Genomic DNA, 6,523 nt, shown 5'->3' with positions numbered 1-6,523 from the left:
ATCATGGGAAGTACTTGATTGTAGAATTAAGTAGGCTTATGATTACAAGTTAAACTGAGTCACCAGCTTAAACAGTATAATATGCAACTCAATCCCCACCTTGCCATGACAAATGTCCAACTTTTGTAACTTATTGAATGTATATGTTGCCCCAAGCAAAAATGTTTATTTCAGATCCTTTTTATAAGTTCAGACATTTTTTAAGACATCAGTTACTTTAGAGAAGGAAACTAATATTCATTATACAATATATATTTCCCATCTTTAGTACACTAATCCGAGCTTCTGTCAAACTGCCATTGTAGGGCTCTTTCTGTTGACAAACTGGCATTACGGAACTCAAGGTCAATTAACCCACTACAGTCTAAGCCCTGTCTAAGCTGGGAGTGTGGTGTGGGGCGGGAGGGTTTCGTCACCATATTGTCTTTTGAACATTTGTTTTGGACTGAGCATTCTACTAAATGTATCGACTATGAGCGCTGATGAAGATTTCATCAAAAGTGCATTACAGTGGTATGGAAATACAATGACATTCAAAAGGAGGCAAATATTTAGTAGGACATTTTTTCCTCCATTATTTCAATGTCACCAGTTGGACTTTAAATGCAGTATAATGTTAGCTAGCTAGCTAAGATTGAGGGGAGGCCACCGGATTCTAGCTAGCTACTTTAGCAATGTCATCAAATATTCAGGCACCTAATTGAAATGTAGACTTAACATTAGTTAGCCTCTGTCCAGAATGACTGGGTTTATCAGAACTTTAGGGCACCACTATGGCGCTGCCGATAGAGGGCGTCTTGAGGACGTTCATAACAGTGGCATGACGTGATCGAGTGACGGAGGTGCTACCTATGAATTTGGGAATGTTTTAAGAAGGATCATTTTGCTATTTAATATTGATTTTTAAGGCCCCTTGAAGCATCAAAAAACTTTTATTTTAATTATTTGATGAAAAAATTTATATGGTCTTAGCCCATAAAAACTCAATGAATAACATATTTACTACTTGGAACAACAGATAGTCTCCCCATTAAAATCAAAAGGAAGTTTGTTCTGAAGATTCTATTCTATAACTGAGAGCAATAAGAAGGATCAGAAAACTTTTTTTTTTACATGTATTTAAACCCTTATTTTTGGCACTAAACATTCTCCAGTGGCAAGAAAAAGTATGTGAACCCTTTGGAAATACCTGGACATCTGCATAAATTGGTCATAAAATGTGATCTGAACTTCATCTAGGTCACAACAATAGACAGAATATTTTGCCAGTAGTGCTATGGAACATCCAGGTGCATTTTTGCAAACTCCAGACGTGCGGCAATGTTTTTTTGGACAACAGTGGCTTCTTCCGTGGTGTCCTCCCATGAACACTATCCTTGTTAATTGTTTTACGTACCGTAAACTTGTCAACAGACATGTTAGCATGTTCCAGAGATTTCTGTAAGTCTTTATCTGACGCTCTAGGATTATTCTTTATGTCATTGAGCATTCTGCTCTGTGCTCTTGCAGTCATCTTTGCAAGACGGCCACTCCTAGGGAGAGTAGCAACAGTTCTGAACTTTCTCCATTTATAGACAATTTGTCTTATCATGGACTGATGAACATCAAGGCTTTTAGACATACTTTTGTAACCCTTTCCAGCTTTTTGCAAGTCAACAATTCTTAATCTTAGGTCTTCTGAGATCCTTTTTGTTCAAGGCATGGTTCACATCAGGCAATGCTTCTTGTCAATAGCAAACTCATATTTTGTGAGTTTTTTTATAGGGCAAGGCAGCTCTTAACCAGCATCTCCAATTGATTAGCTTTTGGAGAAGTCATTAGCCTAGGGGTTCACATACTTTTTCCAACCTACACAGTGAATGTTTAAATGATGACACTTTTTCAGTGCATTTGGAAAGTATTCATACCTCTTGACCTTTTCCACATTTTGTTATGTTACAGCCTTATTGTAAAATGTATTACATTAAAACAATTCCTCATCACTCTACACACAACACCCATAATGACCAAGTGAATAAAGGTTTTTAGAAAAAAAATCATTTAAAAACAAATATATCTTAATTACATAAGTATTCAACCCTTTCCATGAGACTCGAAACTGATCTAAGGTGCATCCTGTTTCCATTGATCATCCTATAGATGTTTCAACAACTTGATTGGAGTCTACCTGTTGTAAATTCAATTGATTGAACATGATTTGGAAAGGCACACAGCTGTCTATATATGGTCCCAGGGTTGACAATGCATGTCAGAGCAAAAACCAAGCCTTGAGGTCAAAGGAATTGTCTTTGGAGCACAGGGTTCCCAAGAACACAGTGGACTCCATCATTCTTAAATGAAAGAAGTTTGGAACCACCAAGACTCTTCCAAGAGCTGTCCGCCCAGCCAAACTGAGAAATCGGGCCTTGATCAGGGAGGTGACCAAGAACCTGATGGTCAGATTGACAGAGTTTATTTGTGGAGATGGGAAAACCTTCCAGAAGGACAACCGTCTCTGCAGCACTCCACCAATTAGGCCTTTATGGTAGAGTGGCAAGACGGAAGCCACTCCTCAGTAAAAGGCACATGACAGCTCACTTGGAGTTTGCCAAAAGGCACCTAAAGGACTCTCAGACCATGAGCAACAAGATTCTCTAGTCTGATGAAACCAAGATTGAACACTTTGGCTTGAATGCCAAGTGACACATCTAGAGGAAACCAGGCACCATTCCTTCGGTGAAGCATGGTGGTGGAAGCATCAAGCTGTGGCAGGGATTGCGAGACTAGTCAGGATCAAGGGAAAGATGAACGGAGTACAGAGCGATCCTTGATGAAAACCTGCTCCAGAGTGCTCGGGACCTCAGACTGTGGCGGAGGTTCACCTTCCTACAGGTCAACGACCCTAAGCACACAGCCAAGACAACGCAGGAGTGGCATCGGGACAAGTCTCTGAATGTCCTTGAGTGGCCTAGCCAAAGCCCAGACTTGAACCAGATCGAACATCTCTGGAGAGACCTGAAAATAGGTGTGTAGCAACACTACCCATCAAACATGACAGAGCTTGAGAGGATCTGCATTGAAGAATAGAAGAATCAAGCTTGTAGCATCATATCCAAGAAGAGTCGAGGCTGTAATCACTGTCAAAATTGCTTGAACAAAGTACTGAGTACTTCTGTAAATGTGATTTTTCTTTTTTTTTCTTTTTATACATTTGCAAAAAAATCTAAAAACCTGTTTTCGCTTTGTCATTGTGGGGTATTGTGTGTAGATTGATGAGGGGAAAAAACTATATTATCAATTTTAGAATAAGGCTGTAATGTAACAAAATGTTGAATAAGTCAAGGGGTCTGAATACCTCCCGAATGCATCATATACAGCACTTCCACACATTTTTTCAACTGGTACCGGGTGACATTCAGACACGTTTTGTGAGGCCTGTGAGTGTCCTTCTGCAAATCAACCAACATGTACGTGTTCGTCAGTGTCTCAACGCAAAGTAGTCTGTTTGGACGCTACAGATAGAAGTTGGCAGATCGTCTGTACCGACTTCAGACAAGTCCCAAGACACTTGTGGGGGTCATAGAGCAAAACGGAGAACACCATCGTGTTTGTTGGAGTCTCATCTATCCGTAGAGGCATAGGAATGTTTGTAGGACCGTTTGTTACGGAGAGTTTTTCTAGCTGATATCTCTAGCTTAAACTGACCGACTATTTTGGAAAATAAATATTATGCTAATTCGATGTCCATGTGGGCGCGGACATCTACTCTACGGGGTACCCTCATTAGCAAAGCCTGAGTGATAATTGCCCTTTTGCACACATCACACAGAGGCTGTGTTTTCTCAAACTGTGTAGAGATTGCACAACACTTAATGGTCTAATAAAAGTGTCCATAGGATGAAGCTTTTTAGCTCAAAGATTCTGACCAGGTGAGGAGACGGACAAGCCAAAATTCGCATGTGGTTTGTCTCATGTCAACCTCGAAATAAAAATGCCAATTAGCAATGAAAACAATTATTATCTACTTATCAGATTTAACAATCAATATTAGCTTCTTCTTGATCTTTGTAGAGACTGAGAGGAATAATATTATGTCTGGATTGTCATACAAATTGTTCCCAAATATCACTGTCTCAATATTTTTGCTCAGGCATAACCCCCTAGAGTAGATTGATGCAGCGGCGGATCAATCTAAGTTACATAACAAGAAAATCCTCATCATAATCTGTCAGTTTACAATAGAGATATCTGCATTGGATTTTCGCATTGGATGCGTCTCAATCCACCACATCCACCAGTGTCGCACTTCCACATCTGCAGTGAAAGGTGTCAGAGCTAGAGCGGTGTATGTCAGACCATGAGAGATCCCGGAAATCAGTCTTCTCACAAAAATGCCTGTAATGTCCGAACATTTGGTGTTCTCCGTTATTCTCCACGTCTCTCACAATTGTCAGTAGAGTCGTCTGAAGTTCTTTTTGGTACCACCCGTTTAGGCGACAATCTTATGGGACCCCATTGTGAAAAGGGCAGATTTTGCTACACGGCCCAGACAAGTGACACGGGACTTGTCTGAGGTAATCGTTACAGGTTTAAAAAAACTAACGGAAGCATGAAGGTAGTTTGATGCCTACCCCAAAAAAAGGGGTTAAATATGTGTCAAAAAAATAAGTATATATACATATATTTCCTGAGTATATTTCTTCCTAGATTTAGGACAGACACTTCAATACTTTTATATACTATTACAATACTCAATATTATTATACATTTTTTTGAAAGTCCTTTTTGCATTTATGAATGTGTTATTCAATGCATTTCTAATGGGATTTAGGAGTAAAGGCTAAAATCAGTCATTTACATATTTTGTGATGACTCAAGCGGTCCTCTAATTCAAAATCAAATAGCTAAATTATCAAAAGTATGACCATCCTCTTACTTCTACCCCCTCCTTTTTCAAACATTCTGTTAAAAATCGCGCAACTTTTCAGCGTCCTGCTACTCATGCCAGGAATATAGTATATGCATATGATTAGTATGTGTGGATAGAAAACACTCTGAAGTTTCTAAAACTGGTTAAATCACGGCTGTGACTATAACAGATCGTGTGTTTCATTGAAAAACGCAAGAAAAACTGCTCTCTGAAAGCTAAAAATAATTTCCATAAGTCACTTTCATGGGTTGTTAAAAGAGGACAAAATTTAATATCGACCTGCATGCAATTCATACAAATTCCACACGATGTCGCCATTGTCGTCATTTTCAATTGAATTTTTTGTTGGAAAATCCAAGTATCTGGCATCCGTTTCTTCCAGTCTCCACCAGGACGCTGTAAAAGTGGACAATGGCAGCCATTGATTTGAAGACGAGGAGCTATTGAATATACATCGCCCTGTAATCATTTTGATAGATTATAAACGTTTACTAATACCTAAAGTTGGATTACAAAAGGATTTCGAAGTGTTTTGTGAAAGTTTATCGTCAACTTGTTTAATTTTTAAAAATGATGCAGCGTTAAAAAACAATGTTTTTTTCTGAATGACACAGCTTCCATAGAAAGCTATTTTGGGTATATATGGACCGATTTAAACGAAAAAAAGACCCAATAGTGATGTTTATGGGGCATATAGGAGTGCCAAGAAAGAAGCTCGTCAAAGGTAATGAATGTTTTATATTTTATTTCTGCGTTTTGTGCTGCGTCGGATAAGCAGAGTCTTTGTTTACGTCGCATTCAGGCATTTTCAGGTGGTGCATGCTATCAGATAATACCTTCTCATGCTTTCGCCGAAAAGCATTTTAAAAATCTGACTTGTTGGCTAGGTTCACAACGAGTGTAGCTTTAATTCAATACCCTGCTTGTGAATTTTGATCAAGGTTTGAGTTTGAACGAGTACATTTAGCATTTAGCGTAGCGCATTTGCATTTCCAGGTGCCTATTTGAGACATATGCGTCTCAAGTAGAATCAAGAAGTTAAAACAACTCCATACCTCAGCTTATCACCCATCCTCCCCCAAGGTCTTTTATTATTTGACATGTTTTGTTATTAGGATCCCCATTAGCCAATGGCGAAGGCTCGTCTTACTGGGGTCCGACACATAACGAAGAAGACATTACAATGAAAAATACATTACTAAGACAGAAATAAAGAAAGATCTAAAGAAATACTATGTTGGACATGGTCATTCTCTGTCAAAATGTCTTCACACTTACACACGCACGCACACACGCACACAGGCAAACACACACACACACACACACACACACACACACACACACACACACACACACACACACACACACACACACTGGAAATGCACACACACTCCAGGAGAGGTATTACCTTTAACCACATGGTGTCACTAATGGATTGAATTTGAAGTAGCTTCCATAACAATTCAGTACTACAGTAGTGTCTTGATTCATATAATTTTCATTAAATCTGTCTTTTTGTTTCTCTTTGTTTTCTTTGTCGATATGATGGTAACTTTGAGAGTAAATCTCCCGAAATTAGAACAATCTTACCTTCAGTATAGTGTTAAGGGAATT

The sequence above is a fragment of the Oncorhynchus clarkii genome, chromosome 10 (genome assembly GCF_045791955.1).
Source record: "Oncorhynchus clarkii lewisi isolate Uvic-CL-2024 chromosome 10, UVic_Ocla_1.0, whole genome shotgun sequence".
Lineage (NCBI taxonomy): Eukaryota > Metazoa > Chordata > Actinopteri > Salmoniformes > Salmonidae > Oncorhynchus > Oncorhynchus clarkii.
The sequence above is the reverse complement of the archived record's forward strand: the minus strand, read 5'-3'. Positions refer to the sequence as shown.